The 19,926-nt window shown below is 44.4% G+C and overlaps 1 protein-coding gene across 7 annotated transcripts in view; it reads right to left on the minus strand.

The window, feature by feature from the left end:
- ARHGAP32 (Rho GTPase activating protein 32) overlaps positions 1 to 19,926 on the minus strand; it is a 256,801-nt gene that overhangs the window by 108,219 nt on the left and 128,656 nt on the right. The window contains exon 1 of one of the 7 annotated variants that reach the window (XM_074561428.1): positions 7,029 to 7,692. The exons of the other annotated variants lie outside the window; for them this stretch is intronic. The gene's annotated coding sequence lies outside the window, so the exon portion shown is untranslated. Of the gene's footprint in view, positions 1 to 7,028; positions 7,693 to 19,926 lie in introns of those variants that run through there. 7 annotated transcript variants of the gene reach the window in all.

The raw sequence follows: 19,926 nt of genomic DNA on the forward strand, positions 1-19,926 counted from the left end.
TTATTAAGAAAAAATGAAAAAATTCTAGGGCCCAAATATCCTTGGGACAAATCCTGAAGAAATTAAAAGCCTTAGCACTGATCAAACTCAGAGATGCAGACTCGTTATAAGCAAAAGCTTTTATTACCTCTCGTAGCTCCAGTCTCCTAATAGACAATACTCTCCCTATCTCCCAAATTACCCTGGTGATTCAAAGCCCACTTCATCTTCATTTACCCGAGTCCATTACTTATGTCACTTTGCCCTGTAATGAAGCGCCTCCAAGACCTGGGTTTTGATATATTTGAAGCTATTATTTTATTATATTTGAAACTTTAGGTTGGCAAATCTTTTTTACACAGGGAAACATCTTCTAGCTAATTACTCTGACAGCATAAATGTATTTATCTGGCCCTTTTTTCCTCTCTCCATATTTATCTTGCTAAATGTACTAATTATACTCCCACGCAGTTCCCCATTTTTCTCCTGCTTTTGCCTTTTCATACTGAACTGTGGCTTCGGAGCAGGAAAAGAACATTTCCGACAGAGTGGCTTCTTTACCCAAGCATAAATATCCTGAAGTAATGATGAAAGTAAAGACAAGAAAGACGTGTTTAAAGAGTATTTTCGTTCCCATTTTTTCACTGCTATTTGAAATCATCGCTTTGAAAACTCAAAAGTGTCAACAAAGAGCAGCAAAAAAAAAAATAAAAAAATATATATATGAATCAGAGCTCAGCAAGACAAAAAAAAAAAAAGGAATTGCATCTCCTGGAACGCCACACAGATAACCACAGTGTGACAAAATCACCGGCTGCATGGGGCACGGTAGGTTGTGCATTATCCCCAGACAATCGATGGAACCCGGCGGGCACTCGGCTGGAATCAGTGCTGGGGCGAGAGGCATCCACACACAGCGCTTCCAGGCTGGCAGGATTTTCCTGGCAGTTTTGCCAAGAGTGTACGATACACTCGTGTAGAAGCGTCGCATGGATTCATTCTGGCCACAGGAGCTGGCTAATATTGGCATTGAGGGTCACTGCAGAGTATTGGGATGTTGAAATCAAACGCACCTCTGTGGCGAAAAGGCAAAGCGTTCCCACAAAGATATCCTGGGTTTCCTCCTGGATTGAGCAGAGCACAACAGAGAACATCACGGGAACACGTAAGGAGGATACTCGCCCTAGAGGTGAAGTTAAACACTGGCTTAAATTCTCTTCCCAGCAGATGCAAGTTCCCATCAAATCACAGGCGTACTCAACAAGGCCAAATTTTATGCAAGTGCAAGCACTGAGTAAATTTTAAAGGTTGTGGGATGTGTATTTTGCCTGCAGTCATTTTCAGAACTATTTTAAGCTTGCAGATCACATGAGACAGTTTTTTCCTATGGAAGCATGATTATTCAGGAGTCAGCATCCCTTCAACGGAGCTTCACCTTCAAGACTAATAAATCCTACCGTCATTTATAAACATGCACAGCTAGAGAAAAGGGCAGATCCTAACTCCACAGCAGGATCCTCGAGGTGCTTTAATCATACCGGATGCAATAATAGTTCCACATGTGCCTTATATGCACAAGATCAGGTCTCCTTCGGGTTATTTTGTTATTTTGTTTTTAATCTAAGCTTCCAATGAGGTCATGCACACGTGCTGCGCATCTCGGAACTTCTGAGAGAGGCTGGAACAGCTGCGACACTCCTTGAGCTCCTTCGCAAATCAAAATTATCGCAGAGGATAACTTTAAAGACGGAGGAGAGGACACTGGGCACCCATGCTGACCAGAACACGTGAACAACCGGAGCTCCTGCGGTGTGACTCCCTGCTGCAACTTTTAAAACACACATCCACCTGAGAACGATGGTTTTGTTTTCTTGGTGGTGAATACCCCCCGGGGTTACAGCATGTTGCTTACTCGGTGCTTGTGTATACGCAGATCCAGAAGCACCCCCTCGGCCAGGAAGGATCCGCAGAGGTGCAGGGTACCGGGGATGGGGTGCTCACGGAACGACATGCCAGGAGAAGCCTCCGCTGCAAACACAGCAGCTTCTGACCTGCTGGTTTCAAGTTTGCCATAGTGACCGGTTGTCCTGGGCTGAGCGACACAGGACTAACTCCTCTTCTAAAGCTGGGAAAAACTCCACTTTTGGAAGACTCTAGTGTCTGAACTGGTGAAAATATTTACTTTATAGCCAGCTAGGCTATGTGGGATTCAAGGTCTTGGTGTTTTTGAGCTCGCCAGGTGCGGGGATGAGGAGCGAGACCTGGGCACTTGACCCAGGCTGGCCAACAGGATTATTTCATACCATGAACGGCACATTCTATATAAATTAGAAAGTTTGCTGCGTAGTATCTCGCTCCCTTGACGGCTGCCATCCTGAGCACTCTCCTTGCCCCGGTGCCGGAGCCCTGAACCCTTCCCTTCCTCCTGAAGCCACAGCGCTCGCAGTGTCCCACACTGGCTGTCCCTGCAGGGAGTGCACGGCTCCTGCTGATAGAATTGGCCGAGTGAAATTCTTGTATATCTTATATTAGTATTGGGATCAATACTGGTTCTTTAATTGTTAATTATTTAGTCTTATCCTATTAAATCTATTTATATTTCAACCCTCGTGTTTTCTTGTGTTGCCCGATTCCCCTTTCCAGGTAGGGAGGGGTCATCAGGTGATAGAATAATTGTCTAAACAACAATAGATTGTTATGGGTTTCTCAAACCATAACACTGGTGCAGGGCAGTTCCACTCTGAGTATTAAAGGCAGTCAGTTAGACAAATGGTGAAAGAAAAGGCACGTTAAGGAATATTAACTAAGCCAGCAATACAAAATAAATGTGAAACCAGGCGAAACACTTGCCGTGTGCCACATTTCTGTTGCACACAGCCAGAGGAGATGGAAGGCAATTCCTCCTGACTTCTGCCCTTTCCAATCCGACACGGGAGTTCTGGGGAGGGGGCTCCTCCCGGTGCCACGCTAGCCATGCCGGACTGCTATTGCAATGCTGCTCTCGGCCATGAGGCACGGTGGGATCTAGCTCTTGCCTCTCCGAAGATGGAATGAGGAGTAACCCTGACAGAATTTGACCCTTACTGCAGTCACAAATACGTGACTTGGGAAGATCTCACTTTTAATCCCTGATTCCAGGTTGAGCTGCCAACGCAGGCAGCTTATGTATACGCTGCTGGAGTTTGTTTTAATTCTTAAGCCAAGTATATTTGATTCCTAAGCTTGTTGAGACATAAAATCTCAGAGAGTTGTATCAGAGATACTTTTCCCAGCTTTTCCTGCATTAAGTTGCAAATGTTTTCTCATGTGGTCTCACCCTTTTATTTCCTCTAAATGTGTAAGAAGGTCAATCTTCACAAGCAATGAAATATTCATAAAAACTTCTCAGATGCAGCCATTCGGGACTCCATTAGGCAAAAACAACTTCTCAGGCTCTGAAAACAGAATGTTTTCATGAAGTTAAAAAATCTGATGTTATTAAAAACAAACTAACGAACACCCCCTCCATGAGGCTGCATGCAGAGCTGTGCCTCGGGCACTCGACGACTGGCAGAGGACATAACATCCCGGAACGCTCCATAAGCTGAATTTGTCACCTGTGGGGTTTCTGGTTGTAATTTAGTGGAATTGAGTTTGTCTTTTCCTTTTAAAGCTCTGTATGAGTTGACCGTTAAGAAACTTCCTCACCCCACACATCCCAGACTATAGAAATAATGGCCACCAGAGCAACTAGACCCAAGACATTATTAGAGAGAGAACTTTTTACTTTAAAGGCACTGGGCTGAAAACTGCTTTTCACTTTAGTTGGGTGAAACCTGGAGTTTCCGGCCGCTTTGTACGGGACAGAATCTATCTCACTTGTAATGCAATCTGGGAAGACATGGGAGAAACACAGAACTACTACCAGATTTGCTTCACAGATTTCTTTCCTGCCTGGTTTGTTGCTTCCGTGATAGCCTCATTTTCTTCTCCTTTTCTCATGAGGGAAACTACTTCCAGTCCCTGGGGTTTCAGAAGACCCCAGTGGAACACGACACTAAGCAGTGGCTCTCAAATACATGTTTTGCTGCGGACACAGGGTGGCTGTATTTTTGCCAGACATACAACGGGGTAATAAGTTACATATGGTGACAACATGGAAAGTCCCTGAGTTCAGTAACTGGCCACAGCCGGGGAATCACTGCCAGAGCGTATCTCAGAAGATGGATTGGTGCAGGCAATCGTGTCCTTCTGCAAACTCATCCTTAAGAGAGCTAATTAGGCCATACCAAACACCCCACTAACGAGGCTCCAGCAGCCCTGAAGCTCAGGAGCAAACGTGCATGTACTTCACTGCACAGACATGTGCTTCAGCGATTAAAAACTACAAGATGAACAAAAAGAATCTGTTACTGACTCCATCTACTCCCTCTGACCACCAAGAGACACACCATGGGATAAAACACAAAGGAAAAAAAAACAGTTTTGCTAGCACACCTATGATGGAAAGCAAACCCATGGCTATTGCAAAGGAAGCTCGTAGGGTCAGCCCAGCCCCAGAGACACGACTGCATCTGCTTTCAGTAAATACAGAGCCTCTATTATGGCATGTTGTTGATTAAATGATTGTTTTCTTGTTCGCAGCAGAGCATTTCGCATGGACGGGCAGGGGAGCATGGGTGATGTCTCGTTCCACAGCCTCAGTGTTTTGCCAGAGCATGAAGCACTGAGCCCCTGGCCCAGCGTAGCTGGGGGAAAGCACTGACGGGTGCATCGCCTGTGCCCCCCATGGGGCTCGCTCCACAGACGGCGGGGCTCCCAAGGGAAGGGAAGCAAGCAATGTGTGTGGTGCAGGCCAAGGGAAATGAAAATAATCTCAAGGTACACAAGTTATCTCTTTCAAATTAATTTTTCCATTAAAAAAAAAAAATCACATAAATGAAACATTTCCTCAATAAAAGCAATTGCAAGGATGTGTTAAATGACTAAGGGTATAGGGTCCCGTTAATATTACACCGCTGACAAAACAGACTTACAAACACTGCAGCAATGCCAGGCACAGGTACCTCCAGTACAACAAGCCAGGCCCCAGACAGAGGGGTTTGAGAGGGTTTTGACTTAAAAGAGCTTGAACACATATTTCAGTGTCTTTACGGAAAGTGCTTTTTCGAGTGCATCATGCCAACAGCGTTTCGGGGCCAGGAAGAGGATTTTTGAACTTCTTGTTCTGTTTCAAACTTCAGAGATTTGACTCTTAAGCTGCACAGCACTTGGGAGGAGTTTGTCCCCTAGATCTCCAGAGTATCGAGTTGTTCCCTATGAATTCACAGCCTCTAAAATGTGAAAGATGAAAGAAAGGAACAAACAGAAGCCCTGGCTACTCATAGAAGTGTGTTGCAAGGAATCAGTGTGAGGGGGAAAAAAAAAAAAGCCACAAGTCAAACAAATAGATTCCAAATAATTAATTCAAATCTCCCAGCTGCTGAATTTTGTGTGCGAGAAGCACTGCCATGCAAACTGTGGAGTATTTTGAAAGCAGCCAGTCCAAACAGTGCTCCTTACTCTGACTGCACAGCCAAACACAAACGCATAAATAAAACACAAAACAAGCTCTCAGTTTCTTTGACTTACAGCAAATATTAAGATTTTTGAGTAACGCCAGTACTGTATCACCACTAACCAAAATCTCAAATGAAAGCTGTCACTCAGCCTGCCAACTCACGGGGGGGGGGGGGGAAATAAGTATGTAAAGAGATTGCCTTTATTCACATATGCAAATCTGGGCGCACGGGATAAAAGGCTTAGTGGGCCATATGAAAAGCAAGGAGCAAAGATCCGCAGGAAATAGGAAGTGGTTTAAGTCCAACTCTCCTACACAAAAGAGAAGGAGAGCTGAGCCAGCACAAAGGGAGAAGTTACGACACATCCTACCAGCTTACGGTGACTTACGATCTCCAAACGAAGGAGCACTGGTAATTCCCATCAGTATTTTGCAGGGGGCTCGTAGATGTTTTGCACAATTTGCAGCGCTTACCGAGAGCTTGGAATAGGATTAAGCTGCCCGCGGCAGGAATTTCAGAGGTAGGCACGTGGACAAAGTCATTCCTAGAAAGCCCAGATGCTGATTTTGTCTGGTTAATAATTTACTGGCTATGAATGAAAAAATGCGTGTAATCTTGTAAAATTTATGTCTACTGTATATTTTTCTCTGGCTCCTGTCAGCGTGGCATCTAAGATGAGTATTATGTGTCCCTGCACCCGATGAAAGATTTATCCAAATCTGCGTTTCACATACATACACAGATCTGCATCAAAAAGAAACATGTAATAAAGGCTTACAAAATTGTCCAGATAAAAGTTCACAGTCAATACGCATTCTCTTTATCGACAGATACTACTTTATATTCCAAGGATTATTTTTTAAGGATGCAAGAAAGATCAAAGATAAGGAAAGAAGTTATAAAGTCGCCTCATTTTAAAAAGAAACCTTTGCTAAACCTACCCTCATAGCAAAGGAACTGTTCTAGGCATTATCAGCAACAGTTTGGAACACATCTAGCACCACAAAATGCAACACACTCCTTTTTTTACCAGCCCCTCATTTCTCTGATTAGTGGGAGATGCAGTAGGAGTTTATAAACCTGTATTTGAACGGCCACTCACTTCTGCTGAGGTAGGAAACCACTGCTGGGTTCCCCAGCCCCACTCCCAGTTAATTCCTTATACCTCATTAATATGGCTTTCAGACTGACTTCCTCAGTGCAAAAAAATCTTTCAGAAGGCCACAGGTTAATCTCTGGAAGGAGAGCCACGGTTTGCATTATCCTGAGCTTTAAAATCTGTAACGTTAGACAGTCTACACAAAAACGCAATAAACTCCCCCTTCAAACTGATCATTCTGCAAAGCAAACGCTGCCTGTTAAATTGCAATCGGATTCATTCCTTAGTGGCACATTAGCATTTGGTGCCATCCTTAAGGCGTTCTTCCAGCCGTTTTTATTTTAGCCAGTAAAACAAATAGCATCTTATATCAAGTATCGAGGATCTCTGAAAGGCTGCGTACTACTTACCCCTGCTACAATGATCTATTCTTTCCATGGATGGGATCCCTAGCCAAGGCCTAACAGTTCCAGGTCTCTCCGGAGCTTCCCAGCAGCTAATTGAAAAAACCTTCCAGGCATCAGCTCCGAAATGCGAGAACTCCAGGCTCGCAAAAATCAAATTAAACTCCCCACATTCGCTTCGCTCGCTCTTCCTGGTGCCGCTGCTTCTTCAGATGACCGTGCCTATGAATAGCATTTAAGATCTGCCTCCATAGCCCCGTTAGCCGTTTCCACACTGCCCATTTCATGCTCAATTTGCGCTGTAGAGAAATCAGTGGTGTTCCTTTCTCTCTCGCTCGCTCTCTCATTGGAAAGGTCCCACAAGACAAGCCGTAGAGTTTAACAAGAGCCAAGAGAAACAGAGAGGGAGGGAATGCATGCAGGGATTGTGTTCAGGCGCGGCACAGAACGCTGCTGCTCCGGCTCAGAAGGGAGGGAAAAAAAAAAAAAATGACAGCAAACTGCCATCACATGCCTGAAACCCAGCACGGTTTAAGGCAAGCCGATTCCTCAGCCTTCTTTCTTTTCCACTGGTATCCAACCGCTCAGAGCTAAAGCTCCATGAAATTCCTCTCCGGTCCCCGGTGCTGTGCAAACTGCAAATCACTGCAGGATGTGTGCCCTAGTGCCTAGTACAACGCTGCTCTGTTCACTGCACGTATTCCCTACAGAAAACAAGTATTTAAATGATGAAAAGTTTGCTGTCAAAATCTTCCCTGTTCAGTTACCAGCCTAAATACGCTAGCTCCTCCAAGGGCTCCGTACTATGGCCACAGGGTGAATGATCCACAGGCATCTGCAAAATCAAATTTTGCAGATCATTATTCACTGGTGGGATTTTATCATTCAGCACCTGAGCGCCGATAACCACGACCGAGGAGATCACCCCTTCCCCGCAGCCCACAACTTTGGCTTCCATTTTAAGCGTGCATGGCAATTTAACCGTTCCGAGAACTATTAGTTCTAAGGAACACCACGCCATGTACTGCGATTTCACAGCACTTCTGCTAGTGCAGAACATGGAGGTCTCATCCCTTCTATTCAGAAAGGGGCATTTTGCAAATTACTGACCACGGAAGTGGTTCTAATTACAGCCAGTCTACCCCTGGCCGGCATTTATTTCCCCATTGAAGGGAGGGACCACGATTAGCTCCCCCTCTTCTCCTATCTACATTTCTGAACTCACAGGGTAAATAGAGATCTTAATATCTGCTAGTTTCTTAGCACAACCTCATGCCTTTATCACAACGTTTGGACAAAGAGCTCCCTGGCCAAGTTCTAGTTTAATTTTGCAGCCCAGCTCTGGGAAGGTGTACAACATTTAAGACGGAGTTAAGTCAGTTCTCAGAAGCTGCAGGTTGCTGCCAGTGCCTTCGTCTTTCAAGAGCCAATAACCCTGAACATGTCAGAAGTCTGTCCTATATTTAATTTCTTATTATTTTACTCTAGACGGTGCTCTGTTTGAAGTGTCTCCGAGATGGGCTGGCCAGCACAAGAAACGACAGCAAATTATCACATCAGCATCCAGCGGCGTTACGCAGCGGCCAGTTCCATTCACATCACGCATCAGGAATTTCCCATAAGTTCACGTTTTAAGTCTAACTCTGCAGAGCACAGATTTTAAACAAAGTCTCTTCTTGCACATTTTTGCTATTTATTCCTCCCACAAGTGGAGTCTAGAAGCAGTGAGGTGACAGAGAACTATGCCCGCTCCATCCTGATACCCGTTCTCCTGCCTAGGTGCAATTCTCCCAATTTTCCCTCTTTGTTGCCTACACTGACAACAAACTTTAATCTATTTTACATGCTCACTTGTCCATATCCTACGTGGTAGTGTAACACGTACATCTGTGATGCTTGAAAAGCATCTCCACGTGACTGTGAAGACAACTGATGAGTTTTCATTTCCCCCACACGTACAATACAGTACAGTATAGCCCAGCACAATATAGCAATGTACACTTTTAAAGCCTTCTTCATCACCTGATAGCGATTTCCCTCCCCTTAAAAGTTTCTCTTTGTTCTTTCAGCTGTGAAAATACCCTAGAGAATTTGTAATGCTCAATGCAAGCTCTTTAAAAAAATTGAAAACTAGCACTGTTAAAAAGAAACTCTGTTTCTTCCTCCCACCTACTCCCCAAAACTCTGTGACTTCCAAACCCTGGACAATTCCTTTCCATTGAAGCGTCCACTTAATTGTTACACTGGAAAACCGATCAGAAGGTGCCACTGGTTGCTCTATTTTCAAGTATGACAAGTTGGCAAAATTTGCCTCTCGTACACCTAAGTAAATGAGATTTGGGGTGGCACGAAGAAAACAAACATTAGGGAACGAAGGGAGCCAAAGCCTTTAAATCATACAGCCTCGGCCACCTCAAGAGCAGCCTTATTTTGTGCAGAACAGTAAGTGGTAGCCTCCCAAGTCCTGCTATCTCTTTACCACTCCCCAGCCCATCTGAAAGCCGATTCCCAGTTCCCTCCTGCACCTGGTCTTCTCGGATAAAATTAGAGCACGATTCCTGACGCAGAACCGGTGCGGCTAATGCTGGGGAGACTGGGCTGTCATGGGCACAAAGAGATTACAGAAAGCGACAATGAAGAAAACCTCTTCTGAGGACAGAAGCATATTTGCTAAGGCAAACAGCACCCTGAAATGACCTGTACGAGAGAGGAACGCCTGAATGGTGGTCCGTACCATAGAGGGGTCTGTATTTTGCTAACTGGTAGCATATATTATAAGTACATGGACCTGAAAGGATCTTACCAGTCTAAGACAGGCCTGATTATAAATTTTGCTTCCTCTTTTAAACTAGTTTTGCTGCTTGCTCACATTAATCCTAGCAGACAGCTAATTTTCTTCTAAGAGAGAAAAGAAACGCCAGCAAATAACCCAAAAAGTTCTTTTTCTCTCAACTGACAAATCACATTTTAACTGGCTACAATTTTGCCTGTAAAGGGACTTTATTAAACGAACTCATTGCTCGCATCCTTACAAACAACAACCTTCAGTTCCCATTTGCACAAGGAGATAAGAAGCCTGGATGAATTTCAAACTCGGAAATAATTTTCTGGTTTATAAAAAAACCAGCAGCCGCATTTCACATACTGTGTTTTTAACGGGGATGCTGAAACAAACTCAACTACACCTTCAGTTTATACGCATCTCCAGAGGAAGCTGGGGACCCTGCTTCTACTCCCAAAGGCAGTCTGCATCACATCCCCGTTTTCATAAGCAGCTTTTAAAAATGGGTTAACGTGCCTCAAAGCCAGAAGAAATGGTGCTTCTAAGAAAGTGACTTTTTTCCTTTTACTGCACACCTACAATCAGAGAAATGCTCCCCCTGTTGTCACCGGCAGAATCTCGATGCCTGGCTGTGAATGTATCAGCAGCCAACATCCTCACAGTCCCGCGCCTTCAGCTCTCATTGTAAGGGTTTCCAGAGGAATAATGCAAACGTTTCCGTGAACCTGCCTCAACTCTTTCCTAGAGAAATCGTCTTCCTCATTCCAACAAACCCAATCCCCAGGCAACACCAGCAAAATCCCCGAGTTTCCCAGGAACCTGAATCAAATCCCTCTGTTGAACAATTGAGAGCATCAGCCAGAAGTGACATAATGTGTTTTGCCAGAGACAAAACTCTCACTACAATCTACAGCACAATCAACATCAGGTATTTGTTCTCCCCTCGCCCCACTGAGCTGAATTAAACAGTTCACTAAAAAAAAAAAAAAATCTTTCTGGCCGCAAACCAGACTTTGCTTCCGACATAAATTCCCATAAAATTGCGATGCCTACCATTTCAGAACTAGCAGCCAAAAAGAAAAACCCAGTCTGTCTCCAAAGGAAACCACCTTTAGTCAGTAGTTAATTGAGCCTGGTGAATATAATACCAGACATTTGGAAACAGGCACTTTGAAATACCAAGTACACATGCCCGCTCTTGCGTGTTCGTCGTTGCACCACAGGCTACGCTCAAAAAGGGAAAAGTAAATATCTTCCACATTACTGTTCAAAGCAAAGCTAATTCAATGTAATGATGGGTTTCTGTAGCCACATTTGGTATTTCTGAAATACAGTAACTTCAGGGTTCTGATAGGATTCTGGCATGTTTGGTACTTTTCTTAAAAAAATAAAATGCTACTGACCTTCCACCTATGTGCAAAGTAGCTCATTTTTCAAAGTTCCCAGCCAAATGCGGAGCGTTTCAAACTCTATGAATGGCTGCGGTGTAATTTCTTGTTGTTGTTGTTTGGGTCTGTGTTGATTAACACATGTAAATAAAGGCATCTGCTGTTACCTCTCTCTGTTTCCATTTCACACCCTATTAAAGTCTGATTTCACAATTAACTGAAACCAAAACGAGATTATTCAGCAAGGAATGCTCTCCGGCAGCCTTTGCCATGCCGAGGTCTAGTCACTACCCGGGGGGAGACAGCCCCCCTCCTGGCAGGGTTTAGAATGAAACATTTTGGATATCACACAATAATACCAATAACGGTGGTGGAAGCAAATCTGCAACCAAATCACTCGTGTTACACACTTTTCAGAACAAGAGAGGGAAGGACTCTTCTGTCCCACTGACAGGAAAAACTACCCGGGTGCAGAATGCGGAAGAGCCAGCTGAGAGACGAAAGGACAGGTGAAGACAGACAGCGCGAGCGATGAAGTAACGTTTCTCCTGCACCAAATCTATCCAACGATGGGTCCAAAGAACAGCAAAGTCAGATTCAAACGGCCTCCAATTGGGTAAAGTTAGGGATTTGAAGTCAGCATGGATTCAGAAAACTGTATTTCATAAGCCAGGAAAGGACAATGTTAACAGCAAACTGGATATAAACAGCTACTGACCACCAGTCATGCTCTAAACCCCAGAAACTAATTTCTGACACACAGAGAAGTGATAAATATGCGCCCATGCTGACAGAAAACGCCTCTTCTGGCTGGGCAATTTATCACTGCTTCTCCTGCCCTTTTCTACTCCCCAGCCCACCCTCACTCTAAAAAAATCCCAAGTGACCCTCTAGATGAGCATTTTGAAAATTGGAAGTTCACAACGTTGAAATTTTATTACAAACACCGCCAGGAAAAAGATCCAGCTGTTTAGAGAAGCCTGGAATCAGGTGCAAGGAGAAGATCACTGCTGACGTGGATTTTCCCGAGTACGGGAAGCCTGAGAGCCCTTTGCACACTAGATGGCATTGCACTACAAATTATCCCAGGGATAATTTGTACAATTCTGGTTCCTAAGGAAAACCCCAGGAAAATTCTCTTCCTGCTGGTGTAGTCCCATCCCTTCGTGAAAGTAAGGCTCGGCACAACTGTGGGAATATTTACAGGGCCAAAACAAAGGAGATGGCTCCGTGAGAGGAACCAGCCACTTGGTGGCTTCAGGCAAAAACAAAGAGGCAATTAAATTAAAAGGAGCTGGGTTATTTATTTATCTATTTAAAAGAAAAGTGGCTTTGCCACAAAACAGAGCGTCCTTTCTTTCACTGGCTACCACTGGACAAAACAGGCTACTTTGGCTGTTGCCAATCAACGTGCACAAACGCAACGTTCCCTCCATCGTACGAAAGGGACCAGTTTTATAGTCAGCCCTTTCAGGAGCTACTTACCCAAAAAAGCCACTTCAATGGGCCAAGAATGAGATTGTTTTACGGTTTTCGTCCATCATTTTCAAACAGGTTCATTTTATAGGCTGGCAGCATATTTTAAGGCTATAAACCACCAAAAACTTATAATATGTTATTGTTGAAGCGTATTGAGAAATGCATTCATCCATAGTCAAAAAAAGACTGAGCCAGTGAATATAATTTTTTTTACAGCTATATAAGATATATATACTTTTTATCTTCCCGCATATGGCATTTCATAAAACTGCTGACTTTCAAGGAAAGTGCATTAAAATCACTGAGTTAGTTATGACTGCCTTTTCTTCTCGGAGCTCCAAAATCCATTAAATTCTGTGGGAGGTCAGTGACAGTTTTAGTCACAGTCTACTTTTCCGTTTGCTGGAAACAAGCATATTATTCCTTGGAGAGAACTGAAAATTGATACAGTCCTGTCATTCCAGGCTAATAGTCTCTTACTCACTTTTTCTGTTTTCTCCCCCACTAAATCAATATTAACTTTTTTCCCCACACTGATAAGAATCAAAGCCACTGGAAAAAACACCTTATCTACCTGAAATATCAGCAGGAGTTGCAGGAGAGGAGAAAGAACAACCAAAAAAGACCCCAAAATAATAACTTTGATGGGGGGGAAGAGTATTGTGGCAATAAGAAGCTTAATTTTTGTAAGGAAGTCATTGATCCTGTCTCACTGCCACATTTTCTAAGCACCTTTTCTTACACGGAGCGGAGATAGGTTTATGCTATGATTTCTCACCTTCAAGTCATCCGAAGAGAAGTATTTGTGTTATTTTTAATGCACAGGCCAAATCAAGAACTGTGCTGAGCTGAGTAACATTTCTTACTTTGCATTTATAGAGCACCAGCAACAAGGAACCAAGCTCCAAGAAGCAAAGACCGTAAACAAAACGTGATAATGCACACAAGGGTAAAACAAACATACCCTGAAGAGCCTAGAAGGTCTGGCTGTACCATATTTGGAGGTGCAGGACACGAATAAATCTGAAATCTCATTAGGAACTGTATCCCCTGGCTCCTCTGTAAGCAGTTCTGTTGGCATGCAGCCTTGTAAGATGCGGGACCCGTTGCTCAGCAAGGAAGGGATGTTGGAGGAAGGAAAACCAGCATTCATGAAACTGCAAGACAACACTATCCATGGGTGATACACACAATCTCCTCCCAGCATCCTCCTTTCCACAGACTTGTCTGTCCAGGAATTCCATAGGCTCAGGAGAGTATTTCAGCTTATCCTGATGTGTTTCTGAAGTTCAAATCAGTCATTGTTACCTTCCAGGAGCACTGCAAAACCTGGCCTTTACTCTACGGTCCCCATTTTTACCTCTCTGTCACCAAGTACCTCTGCTGTGAGGACAGGCTGAGAGAGCTGGGGGGGTTCAGCCTGGAGAAGAGAAGGCTCCGGGGAGACCTTCCAGCCCCTTCCAGTCCCTCAAGGGGCTCCAGGAAAGCTGGGGAGAGACTCTGGAGCAGGGAGGGGAGCCATGGGACGAGGGGGAAGGGTTTTACACTGGAAGAGGGGAGATTTAGATGAGATACTGGGGAAGAAATTCTTTGCTGTGAGGGTGGTAAGCCCCTGGCCCAGGTTGCCCCATCCCTGGAGGGGTTCAAGGCCAGGCTAGACGGGGCTTGGAGCAACCTGGGCTGGTGGGAGGTGTCCCTGCCTGGGGCAGGGGGTGGAACAAGATGATTCTTAAGGTCCTTTCCCGTACAAACCATTCTATGATTCTCTGAAGTATAGAGGGATCCATATTCTTCAAGTCACTGCCGACAGGTACACAGTCCCCTTCTAGACTCAGATGAAAAGAGCCAGATCAACAAGATGACAAAGTCTACCTTTGCAAATGATAAAGTCGACCCTATAAATGAGAATAAATAATGCTGACCCAATCTGCACGTACATACTTCCATGGCAAGTCTGGTCTGCAGGGTCTTCAAAAGCCTTATACAACAAAAATGAATGAACCTGTCAGCATTCAGTAGATAAGCAGCCACCATTAAAACTTTTTAAAAAGCTTCAGAAACAGACTGTAAGCAAAAGCAAACACGAAAGCAAATCACATCTTTCTGAGCAAGAATTTGCAGGACGAGGCCCAAAACAGAAAGCAGCGAGGGGGGGGGAAAAGCAGCGTTACTACAACCACATCTGAGAACTCCTTCCCCAGGAAAAGCATTATTTATTATCTGGCTAAATACCAACTTCTCTTGCTGACAAGAGGAGCAGCAAATGAAGGCAAATAATCTCCCCTTCGTTGGCAGGAGGAAGTGATAAAAGCTGAGGGGAACCTTGCTCCATTTCCTCCCATGACCCCACAAGTGGGAAAGATCAACAACTACTCATCTTTACCAATCAGGCTGTGTGAAACCCGGCGCTTCTGGCGTTCGGCCATGCCTACAGCCCCCAGTTTTACAGAAAGGTTAGTCCGTGACTGAACTGACCGCTGAATACATTTTAATATAATACAGGCACAGGCCAGAGCTATACGGCCTTCAGCTACTTGCCGATCGCTTTGCCAAACTGAGCTGGGGGGAGGGCGGGGGCGGGGGGGAGAAGGTGCGAGCACAGTTTTGCACACCCCCGGGTGCGTGCATGCGTGTGGGAAAGAACGTTTTAAGATTTCACATCTCAAAGTCCCCTGCCTTATTTTTTTAAACAAAGAAAATGAAAGTGCGTGTTCCACAGCTGGGTTCGAAGGCACAGTGCAAAACTGACATGTGTTTTATATCACCACTTGCATTTTTATACAAAAACTTGAGCAAGTGCTAAAGCACGGAATAGACTAGATGGAAGCATTTCCCCTCAACTACTCCCTTCTGAGAAAAGGGGGCTGGAAAATGAGCAAAGAGGTATATGGTCAAACCTATTTTCTAAAAAGAAAAGTTTTTCCAGGAGTCAAAACAAAAAATTCCCCCCCTTAGCCAAATGCTGCATCAAAACTTCAGCCAGACGAACAACACCTGGCTTTAACAGGAAAACTCCAAGGGGATATCACAATGCTTGTATTTATGGCATCTCTCCTGCTCTTCATGTGCACAAACACACGCGCACACATGGTTCTTGTCTTCTGCTGCTTACATACCTGTCCTGTCTCCTTACAGCCTCAGCCAGTGTCTTCTTGGAGTACTGTGTCCAGCTCTGGAGTCCCCAACAGCAGAAGGACACGGAGCTGTTGGAGCGGGGCCAGAGGAGGCCCCGGAGATGCTGGGGGGGCTGGAGCCCCTCTGCTGGGAGGACAGGCTGAGAGAGCTGGGGGGATTCAGCCTGGAGAAGGGAAGGCTCCGGGGAGACCTTCCAGCCCCTTCCAGGCCCTCAAGGGGCTCCAGGAAAGCTGGGGAGGGACTCTGGAGCAGGGAGGGGAGCCATGGGACGAGGGGGAAGGATTTTACACTGGAAGAGGGGAGATTGAGATGAGATGTGGGGAAGAAATCGTTTGGTGTGAGGGCGGTGAGCCCCTGGCCCACGTTGCCCAGAGAAGCTGTGGCTGCCCCATCCCTGGAGGGGTTCAAGGCCAGGTTGGACGGGGCTTGGAGCAACCTGGGCTGGTGGGAGGTGTCCCTGCCCAGGGCAGGGGGGTGGCAGGAGATGATCTTTAAGGTCCCTTCCAACCCAAACCATTCTGTGATTCTATGAGTCCCACACTGTGATTCACCATCGAGGATGCTGGGGGACAGTGCTCTGCCCTGTACAACTTCTGCAGTATCGCCTTTTTCCTTTGAAGAAAGGGGTGTCCCAGAGGATCTGCAGGCTTTAGGCAACACACAGCTCACACTAGCATACAGAATTCAAAACACAGCTGACAAGTAACTACACAGTCGTAACAGGTCAAAGGCCTACGTATTTTCTACATATTGAAAAAAAAGTGACTATACGCTGCACGTGCTCACCTTCTCTGAAAAGTAAATATTGCCCAAATTCAAGAGAAACATTTATACTAGTTGCAGAAGGAGCATAAATCAGTTAAGACAAGGCACTGTAAAAGCCCTCCCTCCCACACACTGTGGTTTTCTATGAGATTTTACATTATGCTATAATCATACAGCTACATGACAATTAGACCTTGTGTAGGAAGGCCTGAGTGTATTTATGGTGAAAACATTCAATGACATTTACAGGAGTTAAATGATTTGATGAAATTATCCTGAACCCATTAAGGAAGTTTTCCAGAATACAACTGTGTGGTTACTCTCACGCTCATTAGCACATGGACAGCAATTATGATAATGCTGTGTAATAACTGGGGATGGGGGTGCTGAAGAGGAGGAAGACAAAGGACGGAGCCAAGGCCCATTTCTGCCACATCCTGGTAAACCCCCAGGATCTATCAATTCTGAGAGTGAAAACAGGATTAATATCTTTTTCGTTAGTATTAACATTCTCCCAACCAGAACAGAGACGCTAAAACCTTGAGAGTTACGTACTGATACGTAGATACCATTGTTCCAGCAACACACCCCAAAATCCTAAAATGAGCGGGTTGGTTTTAGTTTTACCTCAACCAAATTAACGAGGAAAATCTCTAAGAGACAGAAAATTAGACGTTTCACCTGAGGTCTCCATAACGTCCGTTCAGAAATTGCCGAATGGTTGATATATAAGGTTCCAGCCTCATTAATTCTGGTGAAAGGCACCGCTCAGCAAACACAAAGCTGCTATAATGCAGCCATTAAGAATGGAATAGTTGACACCACTGTCACCAATTTTCAGTTCTGAAAATAAATTAGCTGGAGAAAAAGACTGAAATAATCATGTTGAAAACCTTAAGTCCTAAGCAATCATGTGAGAAACTCATTTCTTTAAACAAACAAGTTTCTTCACTCTCGTTGAGAAAGGCTCAAAGACACGTGTACACTTGAAGTCTCGCACAGGAAAATCCCTGATGAAAAGTGAAACTTATTTTGAAATTCCCACAATTTTTAATCCAATTCTATAAATTCAGTGCTATTCTTTCTTAAAGACATTATCTTAGAAAGACCACAGCTGTCAGTCCAGGACAATCAAACTCATTACATTGAGCTGGAAAGCATCCCATGCTCTTAAATATTAATTACAACCTTATGGCTACCAGAAACCGAAGCGAGGTGGGGTTTTTTTAGAGCTTTTCTGGGCCTTGTCAGTCACAAGATGCTAAAGATGGATTCCTGCTCAATTTTGACTAGAAATGGAGCTCTTAGTTCACTAAATATGTAAATGTGTTGCAAACTCGGACACAGAATGGCCAACTGGAGCTCATGAAAGCGTATTTTCCAGAACACAAATACACACAGGAACTACCCCATTTCTTGCCGGCCACAGATCATTCGTGTCATGTGGTAAATGCAGTATATTGTGTATATTTCCAAAATCCCAGAGGAGAGAGAAAAATGCTTTCGCAAATAAAAGAATGCAGCTTCCGTATGTTGACTCAATGAAGGGCAGCAAGAACAGTAATGCGAATTGCCTTAAATTCATGGAGTTAAAGAAATTATCCTGGAAAAGCTTAATAAATACGATTACTTCATTTTTGCGAAAAAGTTCATAAATCATACCTTGTTTTTTTGATCCACGTTATCAAAATCTTAATTTGTGTCTCCAGAGTACGGGCTTCAATAGTTAAAAATACAGGCAAACTGCATAAAGGCTCACAGACAGATTTGAAACTCCCTATTTTTAATTTAGAAAATTGTGCCTAAGGTGCCAGAGGCAGAAGATAAAATAGTAGAGATCTGCAAAGAAAATTTTAACCTTTACATTTCCCAGGTGACAGTTTCAGGAAGGCGGGTTTTCAACAACTCAGGTGACACTGGAAACAGGTCTACACCCTGCAGACTCTAACTGAGAACGTCGCATTGGAATTGCGGAGTTGAGCTTCTACTTTTGCATTTAAGCATTTAATTGCACTCTATGTAAAATAAAAGGTTTGGTATAACCCTGCCACTGTATAACAGATTCTTTGGAAGCTCCTAAGACACTTGTTCCTTTGACACACTTGTTCTCTATGGAGAGGCCTAAACCTGCAGCGCCATTTTCTGCAGATTCCAGGGAAAACAGGCCCTGACCTTCAACTAGAAAATTCAAGGCAGAGTTTTCTAAATTCCCGAGGTTTAAAACCCAACAGGAGGAAAAGAGCAACAGCACAAACCCAGCTGCTGCAGCACCCCTGCGGCCACCCGAGGGACTGACGCTGCTCTCACAGCAATGGTATGGCTCAGTTCCTCTCTGGGCAGGTGAAAGGCTGCTCATTAATTAACTCAAGCTAAATGGCCAGGTCCTGGAGTCTCGAGGCAAGCAATTAGTGGTTACAATGACAAACTGGGGCCGGGACACAGGGAAGCACTGCTGTACACCACAGCAAAATGCAGGACACTTCTGGAAGAGGCCCCCAAGCAGCTCCATGTTGTGGACAAATGAAAAATTTAAATTCTTATTTTGCTTTCTTATACTGGTATTTCAATTGAGTTTTTTACTAATCACTCACTAGTTTCCAAAAGAAAACGAGTCTGTGTAGAATAAACGTTCCTCCACAGCAAGCGCCGAGGCAGTGACTGTCTAATGAGCGCACGGGAGACGTGAAACGCTGCAGCCCCTTCCATAACTCAGCCTGTCTTCAGCCATCGGAACGAGCTCCTTTCAGTGTGAACGCTCGTCTGTTTGTGGGACTCGGGAATATCCACACACAGTGCAGGAACCCCACAGCAGCAGCTGTGTGAAACCCGCGCTGCAGTCCCGACTCTTCTTAATTCAAGGGCATGCTCTGGCAGCAATGAGATTTAGTATTATATGGTTTGCTTTACAGTGGCTCTTTTATCCTTCGTCTGATCACAGCAACCTGCTGTAGCCCTAACAGAAAAGATAATACAACATTCACGTCCTAACTGCTTTTCAATGGGAAAATAAAAAATAAAAAATTCATCTATATGGTACACAACAAAGAATTATAAGAGCATGTGGATAGTTCGCTGTTAGAAATCCAAGTCTTCCCTCTCTCCTTGTTTATCTTAAAATTATAATAGAAAATTCGAACATTATTTTCTGTCTTGTCTCTAAGAGAGTCAATGAATGGCTCAAATTCTTCATTTTTATGATATTAGATAGGTAGGAAAAGTTAAAGCCAGCTGCGAGGGGAAAGCAGCGCTCCAGGACAAAAGCTCCACGGTGCCCTGTGATTCAGCATCAAGCCCAGCCAGCTCTATAAAGATCTTCTGCTTACTTTGAACCCCACTTAGTTTAAAGTAGCTGGAA

This window comes from Larus michahellis, chromosome 17 (assembly GCF_964199755.1).
Source record: "Larus michahellis chromosome 17, bLarMic1.1, whole genome shotgun sequence".
Taxonomy (NCBI): domain Eukaryota; kingdom Metazoa; phylum Chordata; class Aves; order Charadriiformes; family Laridae; genus Larus; species Larus michahellis.